General features: G+C 48.2%; 1 pseudogene; it reads right to left on the bottom strand.

The window, feature by feature from the left end:
• LOC149350511 (uncharacterized) overlaps positions 1-14,773 on the bottom strand; it is a 122,710-nt pseudogene extending 107,937 nt beyond the window's left edge.
• Positions 14,774-15,869: the final 1,096 nt, after the last annotated feature.

The raw sequence follows: 15,869 nt of genomic DNA, 5'->3' as shown, positions 1-15,869 counted from the left end.
AACTTTGTAGGGTTTAAGAATAAGCTGGTAGGAGTACAAAGGTGAAAAGTGAGAGATATTTTCTCAACAGAACTAATAGTTTCAGCTCAGCACGATGTCCAATATATTGGACACTAGGACTCTAGCCGTATTTTCCCACCCAGTGGGCGTGCCACAAAATACTTCAGATAAAGCTGTGAAAGTTGTGCGAAAAAAATACTTTATTATCACAAAAGTCAAAGTAGCAAAATATACGTCAACTGAATAAAAAAGTTTCGCTGTGCTCACTTGCTGTGTCTCTTTTCGAAGCATCTTCTGTCTTTTGTTATGCAGAACTGCTGACATTTTGTGCAAAAAAACTTTGTTTTCATGGTGCACCCCTCAAACCTGCAGCGCGCAGCGCTAGCTGCGTCAGACAGCCTTGGGAAGTGGTAGGCACTTTTGTTGGTCTCTCCTCGTCGAGCTTGCTTTGATGGTGGGCTCCACTCAACTTCACTGTCACTCTCTGTTTCTTGTTGTTTTTTTTTCCTTGACGTTTATTGCTTCTTGACGTTTCTTGGGTTTCTTGCTGTTTTTGGATCGACAACAGTGTCGTCGTCACTGTTGTCTGATGTGTTGGAGGCCGCCGCGGTGGCTCAGTGGTTAAGGTGCTCGGCTGCTGACCCAAAAGACGCGGGCTCGATCCCGGCCGCGGCGGCTGGAATTTCTTTGGAGGAGAAATTCTAGAGGTCCGTGTACTGTGCGATGTCAGTGCACGTTAAAGAACCCCAGGTGGCCGACATTTCTGGAGCCCTTCACTACGGCGTCTTCCATAGCCTTAGTTGCTTTGGGACGTTAAACCCCATAAACCAACTAGCTGATGTGTTGGCTTGTGCAATTCTTTGTAAAACTGCTTCGGCCGTCTCATCAGGAAAGCGAGGCCTGTCTCCTACAACAAAAAAGACGTTATTTCGTCCCCAGCCGTTAAATACCAGCAGTATTCGTTTACTGTTATTGCGAAAGCCATCTCAAAAGCGCGGTCAAAATAACCGGGCTGAGTCCCAGCGTCCAACGTATTGGACACGTGAAATCAGATTGAGAGCACAGAAAAGTTAGGTCATGTAGAGTTATAATTATGATATCTACATGTTTTCTGTTCTATTTCTGTTGATATCCAACAAAATTTACGCGTTCAAAGTAGGTAAAATCGCAGAAACAACACTTCTCCGGCAGGTGCCATAGAACGCCGCCGTTTTCAAATTGTTTTGGCGGGAAAGTGAGCAGTTCAATTTCAAAAAACGTGCACAGATGGCGCCACCAGTTGTCCAATGTATTGGACAAGTGGGTTTTATGAAGATGAATCTTTCGGCGCGGGAGTACTAGCTTAAAAGCTAATGTCCAATATATTGGACAAATTGCCATACACGGGTCTCGGGAGGATATAGGAACTTGCATCACGAAAACAACAACTGCAAGCAAAATAACGACAACTGCTTTTACTGTGATTAGCGCGATATCTGTTACGTTCGAGGAGTTGTGTGATGCGCGTCCGATGCGCGGGCAGCCGAACGTTACCTTATTCCCTTCGGGTTTGGATGGGGCATCCGTGATCACGTGACCACCCTGTGCCTCGCGCCTCGTGAAACCTTTGTCATTGGGTGGTACGCGCGCGGTCGAAAGGCAACTCCAAACGCTAGGAAACGCATTTGTAGGCTGCATGTAACCAAGAGGCCAAACTCCGCATACACCTGGCACGTCATGGAGCACGCGCTCGGGACGCTGCCGCCAAATGTTCTGCTCGATGGGATCCGCAAGTCTGTGCGCACCAGGGGCGTAGCCAGGGGGGGGTGCTTATGGAGCTTCAGCCCCCCCCCCCCCCCCCCCCCCCGAAATTTTTTCAAACTGTCACGCACCGGTGACCAAAACAACCACTGGCGCCGGAAGTCATTCTGGATTTTGTTACCTACAATGTCTTTTTCAGACTAGAAAAGACATTTTGGCGCGAACATTGCTGATTCGGGTTGGATTTCGTGGCAACGCCCATGCACCTGGAGTCACGGAACACAAGCATCAGTTAGCATCATGGTCAAAATTACCATGCGAATACGAAAATTTTGAGAACATCAATAACCTATCTTGACTGACTGCTTATTGAAAGGCCTGCCCAGGCGACGTTTCCCAACATACACATTCAGTTATTGCTTATTTCAGCTTGCGGCATCATTCGTGGCTTTCGTTTATCCTTCTATTTCCTTTATAGCTAACTGCTTTTACTTTTCTTTGAACCAATGGAATACCCTTCTGTAATTATGGGTGCAGAATAATTGTCGCCGTGCAGGCACTTAAAAAATGCGAACTTTCGTATTGATTTCTGCATTGTTCCTCTATTATTCTAACCATATGGTGCTGTCCCGAGCGCAGCATGGCCCAAGTACATATCGCGACTTCAGCTATCATAGTTTTGTTCTTGCCTGAATCGTCTGTCTATAGTAGGATACAACTTAAAAAAACAGCAGTTGCTAACACTGGGCTGCGGTTCACGGTGTCCTGTATTACTCCGCTGGCCAATCGCAACAGTGAACGAAATCGGCTTTTTAATGTTTGACTACATCAAACAATCCACGTAACAAAATTCTAGAGCTCATCATTTTTTTCTTGTAATAAGCTTCTTGTTTAGGCAACAAGAAACGTTTAAGCAGCGGGCAACTTTTTCGTCGCGGAGGAATTCTGTGCGCGGAGGCTGAATGTGGGCGGAGCTATGCGACTATAACGTGTGTAAAGTTTACTATCAGTGATTGCGCAAGGTGTTTATTTGCCTTGTTTGACGCATTATATAGAGTGACTTTTGGTTAGAAACATAGATGTAATGGAGACATACGTATTTTAAATATCTTGTTGCGAGGTTTTGTGTATACATACAGTGACTTTGTTTCCTTTGACACTTTTTTTGTCCTTTATCAAGTTGTACCTTCGCATTTCTAATACTCCATTTTATCTTTGCACTTCTAATGTATATTTTACAGAACTCCTCGTTTATACATATTCTCGTTGTTGCGACTAAAATTTCGGTGCAATTGCTCGCAATACATGATCGGTGACAGCTTCTGGAGCCCAGTACAATGGAATGAAGGACAGCGCCGTTGAGATTTTTTCCTGGCCGTTCTGAGTACAAAAATTTCAAGGTTCATGAATGACAAAGATTCATTAAATATTTCTCCTGGATACTTGCTAATTTCATGTCCTGTAAGTTTTTCATATCAGCGGCATGCACAGCTTTGCTGGTTTCGGACTGATATAGTTCTAGACTTCATGTGATATTTTCTTTACTTATTATATACTCAAAAACATGAAAGCATTGGTATCAGTTATGTCTGCCACGGTTTTTAAGACATACGAATGCATTCTTTCATTAAAAAAAATACATATTTCACTTGTCTAGACAGTGCGTTGCGTTAACTAATACACAATGGCAATGCAGTTATTATTCTTGCGTTTGATCCCTCCACAAATTCTATGAGGAGGCCGCGCTGCAACATGAGCCCCCCCGAACAAAATTTCTGGGTACCCCACTGGTGCGCACACATTTCATGGACAATAAAGAACTCCGTGTCACACCTATAATAGGTGGCGCCGCACGCGTCATTATATGCTTGGATTACGTGTCACCCGCGAAAGCGAAGCGTGTATGCACTCGGTGAAATGCTTGTTTGAGACCGAACGTGCAAGTGGAGAAACCACTTCACCGATCACAAGGCAGTCTTGACGAATCGATGGTGTTGGCGCACAGGTTTCTTCGCGGCAAGAGTGTATGGGGAAGTGCGGTTCCGCAAGCATAAACAAAAAAAAAATGGCTGAGGCTGAGGGACACGGAGCGGCAAGCATCTTTGCGCCGCTAGACTCATGCCCGGTCCACATCAGGTGTAACACTTTGCCACCGCACACCAGCGCCTGCGCGCTGCTTGGCTACTGAAGTTCGCACCAGAAAAGGCAAAATAGCGATGTTATCAGAAAGACTTCCGGCTGTACTCGGGCGGCGACAAAGCATGCCTGCCCACGTAGCGCGCTTTCGGCAACGGCGCTGGACGCGGGCGCGCCGGGTGACGAACTGCACTGCTCTCTGGCTGCCCTGGTCGTCGCTAGGCCTGTCTCGCATCGCGGTGGACAGCACTTCTAAAGTAGCCTGGGTTATAAGAAAATGCCTGCTTTTGGCATCGCTCTACTGTGAGCAGCATCGTGTCACAACAAAAAATATGGTCATTTTTGCGGTGCGCTCGGCAGCGGAGCTATATATAGCGGACGCCAGGCGCGCAAGCCGGACCGCAACGGCCGGGCAGCGGCGGTTGTGGCAATTTGCTCGTATTACAGTTGCTGCTTTTACCGGCAACTCGGCATTGTTCAACGATCCTCAAAAATGATCTATTTTCCACACTTCTTGCTCCCACAGTTTATTATTTACGTGAAGAAAAATCTTTAGCTCATTTTTATGACGCCAGCGGACGGGATCCAGGTTTGCCGGCCGGTCTGCAGACTCGATCGCTGTATTTCACATTCGCACCAGAAAAGACAAAACAGCCATGCTATCAGAAAGGCTGCCTGTTATATTCGAGCAGTGGCAACATGCCGAGCTTTCGGCAACGACGCCGCCTGCGGACGCGCCGGGCGATGAACTGCGAGGCTTGCCGGCGGCCCTGGTCGTCGCTTTTTGCATCGATACTATCGATACCGCAGCTGAGGGAGCTTCGGAACTAGTCAGCGCTGTAAAAGGTACTACTCTCGTCACCCCTTTAACTGTGAACCTGTCCCATAATAAAATAAAGATATGCTCGATTTCCGCGACGCCAGCGGAGCTAGCAAATGCCAGCTATGCGAGCGGCGACCAGGCAGTAAATAAAGCGGTCATGGGATGAAATTTGCTTGTATCGCCGAATTAAATACTGCCAGCAACTTGGCATCAGCCAACGATCCTCAAAAATGATTCATTTCTGGCATTCATCTATTCCAGTGCTTGTTAGGAGCGTGAAAAAATAATACTAGCGTGTTTTTCTGACGCCGGCGGCCGGCATCCAGGCTGACAGGCCGGCCCCGAGAAACGCGCCAAATCACGTGATACATGACGTCACACCACGTGACACGATGACGTCACGACAGTAGAGAAACGGGGGCCCACTTCGCGCCGTCGCTGTGGTTGTGCGCCTCCAAATCACGTGATACATGACGTCACACCACGTGACACGATGACGTCACGACAGTGGAGAAACGGGGGCCCACCTCGCGCCGTCGCTGTGGTTGTGTGCCTCCAAATCACGTGATAAATGACGTCACACCACGTGACACGATGACGTCACGACAGTGGAGAAACGGGGGCCCATGCGCCTCCAAATTACGCGACACGATGATGCTTCGCATTCTCCAGGCTTAAAGGGGTTGTGAAAAGAAAATGAAGCTGCCCGGTTTTAATTTTTACTGCTTCCATAAACATTAGACATGCTGATTCCGAAATATTTCGTCTCAATATTGAGTCTGCATTTAATAAAGCCCGTTCGAAATTGCTACCTTTTTGCGTTCATGAAACGACCATGCGCCGCCGTCGGCCGGCACACGCACTACTCGACTACGTCATTTTAAGACCATCAGAAACGTATAGAGATATCTTCAACTTTCGTTTACCCTAAAATAATAGCTTTATGAGAAATTCAGAAAGTGAAACAAGGTTTTCCAATTATTTGCACGCGTAATTGCACTCTGTTAAACTGCAGCGCGTGGTCATACATCAATCACTGAACTGGGACCAGTTTCGGTTTCGGTTCTGCTTCTCCATCCTCCTTGGCTTCAGTATCAGCGGCTCGATATAGCCTTGCTTACGTGAACCTATTTAGGTGGTGTTCCTTGACAGCGGTGGTTTGAGTCAGAGAATGTCGCCTTCTCGACCTCTGTCTGCGCAGTACCTTTTTCACCTACAACGGAGAATTTTTCAAGCAAACAACCGGAACTGCTATGGGGGCATCAATTTCAGTCACAGTGGCTAACCTAACCATGGAAGACGTCGAAAGCCGGGCCCTCTCCTCCTTTAATCCCAAGCCAAAGTTATTCCTCCGTTATGTAGACGACTGCTTTTGTGTGGTGAAAACCTCAGAGATAGAAAACCTCCAGAGTCATCTAAATTCAGTTGAACCGGCCATACAATTTACTGTTGAGCATGAACAGCAGGGCAGCCTGCCTTTTCTGGATGTCCTACTTACAAGGCACGACAAAGGCCTGCAGTCCTCGGTGCACAGGAAGCCAACCCACACAGGACGGTACCTACATTTCGATTCGAACCATCCCATCCCGCACAAAGCATCTGTCGTGACGTCATTACTGAAGAGAGCCGACTCCATATGTTCCTCAAGTGAAGAAAAAAGGAAGGAGAAGAACCGAGTCATTTCTGACCTCCAAAAGAACGGCTACCCAAGCACATTCATCCGGCGCATTATCAGGAAACAAGAAAGGCAAAACAAAATCCGGTCTATTATTTCCTCAGACGCATGCCAGAAGCGGAAACGTGTTTGCATCCCCTACGTGAGAGGCGTGAGCGAGACGCTCGGTCGCATTCTCGGAAAAGAAGGGGTGCTGACAACGCACAAACCGACCAGCACTATCGGTCGCCTTCTCCCCCGCCCAAAAAACCGGCAGCCCAGAGAAAAGGCCCAGGGCGTCGTGTACAAAATTCCGTGTTCCGTCTGCCCGGCGTCGTACATAGGGGAAACGAAGAACTTCGCGGAAAGGATGAACCAACACAAAGCGGACGTCCGTCACATGAATCGTCAACGCAGCGCCGTGGCCGAACACTGTGAAGGGTGTGACCACCCAATTGACTTCGACAGCACCATTGTATTGGAAACGGAAGCTAACCCACGCAGGAGGCTTCTACTCGAGTCGTGGCACATACAGCAAACACGAGAGAATGTTAATCGTTCCCTGGGGACTCTCCCCTCATCCTACGTCCATGGGCTGCGGCCATTGACCCGCAGGTCCTCCACACAGGGGCTTAAAAAGCCAAGCTGCGCTCGCCCGTAGTCACACCGTGAAGAAGGGGCCGAGCCGGTCCCGAAACGTCGTGTTTTTCCTGTATTTTACTTGGTTGGCGTCACTTACCTTCTCCTAACAAACAGAGAGTCGTCTAGATGGGCTGACCTTGCTCAGCTCGATTCTCTGACTCAAACCACCGCTGTCAAGGAACACCACCTAAATAGGTTCACGTAAGCAAGGCTATATCGAGCCGCTGATACTGAAGCCAAGGAGGATGGAGAAGCAGAACCGAAACCGAAACTGGTCCCAGTTCAGTGATTGATGTATGACCACGCGCTGCAGTTTAACAGAGTGCAATTACGCGTGCAAATAATTGGAAAACCTTGTTTCACTTTCTGAATTTCTCATAAAGCTATTATTTTAGGGTAAACGAAAGTTGAAGATATCTCTATACGTTTCTGATGGTCTTAAAATGACGTAGTCGAGTAGTGCGTGTGCCGGCCGACGGCGGCGCATGGTCGTTTCATGAACGCAAAAAGGTAGCAATTTCGAACGGGCTTTATTAAATGCAGACTCAATATTGAGACGAAATATTTCGGAATCAGCATGTCTAATGTTTATGGAAGCAGTAAAAATTAAAACCGGGCAGCTTCATTTTCTTTTCACAACCCCTTTAAGCCTGGAGAATGCGAAGCATCATCGTGTCGCGTAATTTGGAGGCGCATGGGCCCCCGTTTCTCCACTGTCGTGACGTCATCGTGTCACGTGGTGTGACGTCATTTATCACGTGATTTGGAGGCACACAACCACAGCGACGGCGCGAGGTGGGCCCCCGTTTCTCCACTGTCGTGACGTCATCGTGTCACGTGGTGTGACGTCATGTATCACGTGATTTGGAGGCGCACAACCACAGCGACGGCGCGAAGTGGGCCCCCGTTTCTCTACTGTCGTGACGTCATCGTGTCACGTGGTGTGACGTCATGTATCACGTGATTTGGAGGCGCATAAGCACAGTGAAGGGCTGAAGTGGTAGCTAAAGTAGTATGCTTCGCATAAAAAAAGATTGCACTTTGTGTTCTGCGTGAAGCACGAAACACGGCAATAGCTATAGCCATTGGACTGCCCGAACATGTGCAGTGTGCGTGCCACGCAGAGCCGACGTCGTGTACAGTTTAACAGACTCGGTGAAAGCGTAAATGTAAATTTTTAGAGCGCAGCTCAGCTAAAGCGCCTGTTCGTTGGTTGGGTGGCGTCCCTCGCCGTAATCCGGGCGACGAGCATAAAAAGTATGGGGTTACTTTGGCAGTCTAAAGTGCGCTAGGCGAAAGCCTTTGTGGCCTAGAGAGCCGTACTCCCCCACTAGCTGCCGCACACCGACTGACGACGGACTCGCTACTTTTGAGACCGTGGCTACCGTGGCCATAGATTGGCTACTTTCTGGCTACTTTTATCAGTTTCGTGGCTATTTTTTGAGATTAGGACCTGGCAACCCTGGCGGCGGCAGACCCATCCGAGCAGCAGACGACGGAGCATTGTGGGGGCAGTTTTGTGCGCGTGAAAGCGTGCGGCGTATCTGTTCGTGCGGGCAGACCGCAATTTTTTTCGTTTCTCTTGCCCTTCGACGCACAACTCCTCCTGTTTATGACGACGGCAAGGTGAGAAATGTTTATTTGTGGAAGTACGCTGCATTGCAAGCAATTCAGGCGGCCGCGCCGGCCGCCGGTGCCTGTCTGCAGTTCGTGAAGCGGCGCGCTCGCTCTGTGGCCAGCCGGCTGTTGTTCATGGCATTCTTGCAGTTTGTGACAAAGTCAAGGAAGGAATGTTTTGTTTTTGCAAAAGTACGCTACATTTCAAGCACTTTATGCAAAATTACGCTGCATTTAAAGCACTCTAGCTTAGTACGCCGGCGCAGTTGTGAAGGGCGCGCGCACGCTGTGTCATGCTACGCCGTGGGCGGGAGTGGCGGGAGGAATGATGCTGCATGATGCAGCCTCGCCGGTCGGTGCGTCGAAAAAAAAAAAAAAAACCTGCCCACGGCCTGTGGCCCGACGCGCCGCGCCTAGCGGTTAGTTTTGCTTGGTTTCGCGCGGTGTTTCTCGGGACGTGACGATTTTGTATGGCCCCCGACAATATGCAACTTCTTTTGGGTGACATTTGTCGCTGTAAGCTTAAAATGTACTATCGGGGACAAAAGTGGTATACTCCACCCGACCGGAGCCGGAGCAACGGAAAACTGCGTTTCAACGCCATCTGCAGGCGGCATCTGGGACCCAGACAGCCAATCTGCGACCTTTATTATCAGCAGGCATGTAGCTTGGCTGATTTCAATGTTTCGTGCTTTTGCTCGCCAAAATGCCCAGCGACGCCGCAGCAGCAGCACTCTGGTAGCCCTCTTTTCATTTTGTGTCTTTTTTTCAACGCGCGTTCGAGATATGGCTTGAGAGCCGGCGCTCACACCGTCATGATGCGATCAAATGCCCGCGCGCGCGTGGCTAACTTGTCGTGGAAGCAGCGAATTTTTGAAACATTGAAACGAGCCAAGCGACATGCCTGCTGATAATAAAGGTCACAGATTGGTTATCTGGGTCTGAGATTGCGCCTGTAGATGGCGTTGCAACGCAGTTTTCCGTTGCTCGGGCTCCCGCCGCGTGGAGTATACCACTTTTGTCCCCGATAGTACTTACTATCGGGGACAAAAGTGGTATACTGCACGCGGCGGGAGCCGGAGCAATGGAAAACTGCGTTGCAACGCCATCTCGGACCCAGATAGCCAATCTGTGAACTTTATTATCAGCATGCAGGCATGTCGTTGGCTAGTTTCAATGATTCTAAAATGCGCTGCTTCCACAATTGTTAGCCACGCGCGCGCGGGCATTTGATCGCATCATGACGGTGCGCGCGCCGGCTCTCGAGCCGTATCTGGAACGCGCGTTGAAAAAAAGGACACAAGATGAAAAGAGGGCCACCAGATTGCTACTGCTGCGGCGCCGCGTGGCATTTTGGCGAGCAAAAGCACGAAACATCGAAACGAGTCAAGTGACGTGCCTGCTGATATTAAAGGTCACAGATTGGATGTCTGGGTCCGAGGGACGCAGCCTTTTTCTCTTTCCTCTGATCTTTTAACTCTCCTCTGTCTGCACGTGGCAGCGGTGGTGGCTCGGCTCGAGCCAGTAGGCAGGCCCGTGCAATTTCCTTTTCATCCTTTTCTCAGTCACAACAACAACAACAGGTCCGAGATGCCGCCTTCAGATGGCGTTGCAACGCAGTTTTCGTTGCTTTGAAAGTGGGCGATCGGCGATGACGACCGTTCCCGCGCAGCAAGTACGGGACCGTAGTTTTCAGGACTGGTGGAAAAAAAAGATGACACACGAAAAGCTCAAAAACCTTGCTCTTGTACGTATGTATGTAGTACTACGTGTGAAAGACTGCGTTATCTCCGCTCGTGGAAACGCGCACATTTCACCCGTGCATTGACAACACAGGAATGCGCTTTTGAAAACCGGCAAAAAAAGGCAACGCGTCGGCCTTTCTAAACTCTAAAGAGCTTGAAAACCAATAACTGTTGCGATAGTTTAATTTTCTACGCTTCTTAAAACATACGTTGCACCCGTGTATTTCTCAGTGCTCCTAACACATTGTCTACTTCTGGATCGTAGTCCGTGTTGTGGCCGTCTGTGTACGAAATATTTTTCTCGAACAAAACGCGTACTCTGCTGTCCACCTAGGTTTTAGAAGGTATAGACAATAACGTCGGGGAATGTAGAAATGCCTGCAAAAAGTTAATTGGTATCTGCCGTGTAGTATAGGGTTTGTGTACTTTGCGCATCGACGATCAGCACGCGAGGTTCGCAAAAACATGTCGACTCCGCTCGTAATTTCATTCCCTCGCCGCTTTCGCACCTTTTCACTGTTTACAGAGTTACAATATAAGGAGACTGAGAATGACCATACTTGCAAATTTTTCAGGTGATGCCACCCGTCGGCAACACCTGCTGTGTGCCGTGGTGCCGCAACAGGAGCACCTTGAGCAGGAGGCCAGGAACCATCTTCTTCCGCATCCCACGGGACAGCAGGTCTGTTGTGCTTTTTCAGATTGCCATTTGTCATAGTTTAATATGCAGATAATCGTCTATTTCCGCAGCGATATAACTGAATGTGTTTATAGGCATAAAATAAATGACCGTGACGTTGTTTGACAGATATGAGTAGCAGTGAATATTTTCACATGGCAGCAAATTCATCATGTGATAACCATAGAGAAAGATATTGGTAAAGAGCGGACAGTGCGTTTGTATCCGCTATGCACCCTGGCCAAATTCCCCCGCCGTGGGTATGTGCCATTAAAGGGACAGTGAGGAGAGCTCTAATATTTTTTTTCAAGCAAAATCCGATAGTTCGGCATTTCATGGCTTTGTTGCCACTTGGCCGGCAGTGAAATATGCATTAATTTCTAAGAAATTTGGATTCGAAGTTGAAAAAGTTTTTCCTGCCGCACTGCAGATTCAAACCTGGGATTCTCTTATGACGACACAGGACTAAGTGACGTCAAACAAGACGTGCACATGACGTAATGCAGACTCCGTGATTTATGGCGGCCAGCAGTGCGGCCTAGCAGCAGCCGAAAAGAAAGCTACCGCCGGCCGCACGTTGAAGGCATCTTTCGGCTATTGCGGCCGTCGCTACCGTCAACTTCGTTTACGTTTGCACCGGCATTTTGCCAGCGTTACGATGGATCCCGTTCTCAAAGTCGTCAACGAAGTTCTCGCAAATAGACGCCTTTACCATACCGTGTTCCTTGTTACCGTTAGCGGAATACCGGGAGCTCGCCTACAGCCAGTGAGCACGCGCTGATTGGTCCCGATGCTGCGGGCGCGTGCGTAGCTGCCGGGTACGTGGCGCCATCTGGCGACGTCAAGGATATTTGCGCATGCATTGGCTGTGCCTCAGTGATTCGTGACCTTGCACATTTCTTGCACATTTCTTGTGCACTTAAATCCAGCACCCCCGACCTTCAAGTCCTGTGGGCTCGCATTTCACGCCCTCTTCTCCCTTCAAGAGCAACCTTTTGGCAGTATATACCGAATCGATAAAATACAGCTACCGTGCGGGCATTACAACACTGCTTTACTCTTAAGTTCTGGCATACGGTTAAAGTAAATGAGCGTACAATTCACATTTCACACTCGGGTCCCTTGTTGGCAGTGAATAGCAGCTTGACAGATCGAACCCTTCCCCCCCCCTCTCCCCTAGTGGTGCTGCTGCACCTCCTGGGGGACCACAGCCACCCCCGTCCCCCACCACCACCCCAGCCACCACCAATATTTTGACCTAGTCGCACTGCTACTCACTGCAAAGTAGGAAGCAGTAGGAGTTGTGAAACGACAACCGTATGCTCATTTCTTCAACCTACAGAGCAACGAGGGCCACTACAAAAAGTGCTTATGTGTCAAAACATAATGGAACACATGAAATGCACTCAATAAATTAGGCGGCACCTAGAGAAATCCTGCAGAGGCTTGCACATTGCTTGTGCACTTAAATCCAGTCCCCCCACCCTTCAAGTCCTGTGGGCTGACCTTCCATCCTGTGTACTTCTCTGAAAGATTATGTTGAGGGACGTTGGTTCCAAGTTAACTATGCTTCAACGCAACATTAACCTTTAAATTTATCAAGTTGTACACCAGAAACTGATGACTGAAAGAGAACTTTGTCTAAATTTCTCTTCACAAATCTCACATGCCAGCGTAAACGAATACTACAATACATTTTCTCAAACTTCTGCCGGCACTCAAGTGAACAAAAATCAAAATCCCCAATGCATTGGAGATGTCGCAGCAAAACATCACAAACCCTTTCTAGATGTGCAGTATCCTCAACCAAAGCAAGAAAGTGGGTCTCAAGTGCTTGCACAAATGTGAATGCCCTTTGCGATGGTACAGTTAAATTTCCAAACACTTTGCCTGGTACATGATATGCTTTGAGCATCGTAAAATATTGATGACAACCACTCAATGTATTGTCCTCATCTTTCAACAACTGAGGGCAAATGCAATTCTTTGCATATTTACTAACAAGATATTTCACCAAGAAGCCTGCCACGTAATAGACAACGGAATCGTCAATAACATGAGAGTGCTTATCCGCGGCTAGCTCTGAAACATCTTGCAAGGACGGAAAGTCGTCAGCAGGAGCCTGCCCAACATTATCAACTAGAGATGCCCTGCTAACAGAGAATGGTGCACATTCCAGTAGAAGTTCACATCTACCCTCCTCAGCATTACCTTGTTCAGAAAGTTTAAACAGTTTCTGAATGCAAATATGCTTTAAACCAGAGATAAACTGGAAAACATTCGGATTCATGTTGCAGCCTTGCTTCTGCCTAATGTGCCCAAACATATTCCCCAGCGAATCCTGCTGCAGCCGACGGGTACGTGAGGAGGTGCAAAAAATTATGATTTTGAGAAAGATCACTCCAAAGAAGCAAAACAACCTGCCAGCCTATGATTGTTTGTGGCTGACGCTTGAGAGCAAACTTCCACGTTTTAATCTAGTGAAGTTGATCTTGAAGGAAGTGAACAAGTTCGTCATCACCCCTTTTAATCGCATGGCGATACCTTTGCGCTGTTTTTTTTAGGAGTTGAGCTGTTCAGTGCATCAAACAGTTTATCCATTCTTTCGCAAAACTGCGCTGTAGCCATTGCTGCTGCGGGCAGCTCCTCTGCATATATTAAAGCCATAATGGCCACACTCACTGAAGCACTCAGTACTTGTGCTGCTCTCCTTACTTTCATATTAGAAAACGGTTTTTGAAAAATGTGCCGCTCGGTCAGCTTTGGGGCTAAACGCAAGCGCAACTCGAGGGACGAATTGTACAGGCGCTCAATTGTAAGCCCAATCCACAACCTCTTCCCCAATTAGCAACTTGTGAGCTTGCACATTATTACGAGTAGTTTTAATGGGATGGGGCGCGTCAAAAATAAAATTTATCCGCTCACCCCTTCTTTCAAAGAAAGGCCTGTCAACAGACACACCCAGCTGATAACAAAAGCTGATGTTTGACGCCCCTTGGTCGCAAACAACTGCTTTCACTGTCAGTTTGGCTATTTCTTTAAGTTTATCAATAAGGGACATGAGCAATTTACTCATAATAGGTGCTGGTGTTCAAGTGTGTCTTATTGTAAATGGTATTGGCTGATCCCACCTCTTGGAGATTCCACCCACCACAACAACCAAGGCTCTGTCTGCAATTGTCGATGTCCGCACATTACCATCATCCACAAAGCTATGAATAACATCCTGACTGGAATCGTAGCACAAGTTTTTTTTTCAGTACTATTTCATCGAAGATCAAAGTGCATGCTTGATCTCTTCTATCCCAAGTCTGACTTGTCGCTGAAAGCGACTGAATGACCCCAGGAATCACACCTGGTTTCATGTTGACGTTAGCCAACCATCATCTCAGCGAACGCTGGGTTGGCAAGGTGAAAATGGGTGCTAAAAATCTATACGCCCGTGGTCCACGAAAGTTTAGGTGCAACGCAAACTTCTTTAGCCACAAAGGAAATCGTTTGCCTTTGCCCCTTGGCTTTGAACGCACGTGTGCAGTGAGAAGTTTGAACACTTCGTCAGTGACAAATGACCGGATGACACCTAGTGCTCTCGAAATAGTTGGCTACAAGCTGTGTTGTTGTTTGTGCAACCTTGCGATGGTCTTACGGCAACTCTTCACCTTCGCCTGCAGCCTCCTTACAGTTGCTGTGGCCCTGGACTTGAAATACTGCAGACAATTTGTGTATGCTGAGCCCATTGCAGGATCGCTGCCAAGAACTGCAATAAAAGAAAAAGAGGTAGCAATAAAGTCAGCCTTGGCACAATGCCTTTTAATGGTTCCGTCACAGTAAACATTGCTTGCAGTAAGTGTAACGTATTGCATTACGGTTATTTTTCTATGATCTTAATGCACTCTGCGCGATTCATTATACAACCCATGAACACGACTGTCCAGAATATAACTTGTCCCAGAGTAAGATTCCTGCGTGTAAAGTAAATGCTTCCAGCGTTACATTACACCTTATGCATTCAAGGCTATGGTTAACACCCCTAGTTTCCTGTGAATGCGAAAATAACGTCCACTTAAGCATTTGCCGCACATTTGTGTAAAGAGCCGCATTTTCTTTTTGGATGATGCTGTTACCGACATCTGTAGGAACACGTCAGACAAATGACTTTTACCTTATCTGGATGAGTACAATGATGGGAGCTTGAGGGTTGAGATATTTAAATTAATTGAACCAAAAAAGGCATTGCTTCAGACGCATGTACCAAAACAGCGAGGGCAAACCTCCGACACATTAATGCATGCAGCTCCCCACACAGCACCATCAGCAGTCACTCCTGTTTCCAGCCACCCAGTGCTGGCCCCGTTTTCTGTTCTTTGCTTTCTTTGCTGCACTCAATTCTGCCAGCGTCTTCTCTTTCTGACCAACAGGTACTATGGGTATAAACTTCTATGCGAAGCATATCGCTAGAGATATGCCCCACGCCGTCACCGTGGCTGTAGGCGTCCAACCACGTGACACGATGACGTCACACCACGTGACACGATGACGTCATGACAGATGAGAAACAGGTCCCCCACCTTGCGCCGTTGCTCGGAGCTGTACGCGACCAACCACGTGACACGATGACGTCACACCACGTGACACGATGACGCCATGACAGATGAGAAACAGGTCCCCCACCTCGCGCCGTCGCTCGGAGCTGTACGCGACCAACCACGTGACACGATGACGTCACGACAGATCGCCGTCACGCGCTGGGAGAGGGAGAACGATGCCATCGCACAGACGCCGGAATGTCCTCGAGCGGCATTCCCGCGCATTTCGAACGCGCGTTCACACTCG

This window comes from Amblyomma mixtum, chromosome 3 (genome assembly GCF_055824585.1).
Source record: "Amblyomma mixtum isolate Tamu chromosome 3, ASM5582458v1, whole genome shotgun sequence".
Lineage (NCBI taxonomy): Eukaryota > Metazoa > Arthropoda > Arachnida > Ixodida > Ixodidae > Amblyomma > Amblyomma mixtum.
Note: the sequence above shows the minus strand (reverse complement) of the source record. Positions and strands in the feature narration are given on the sequence as shown.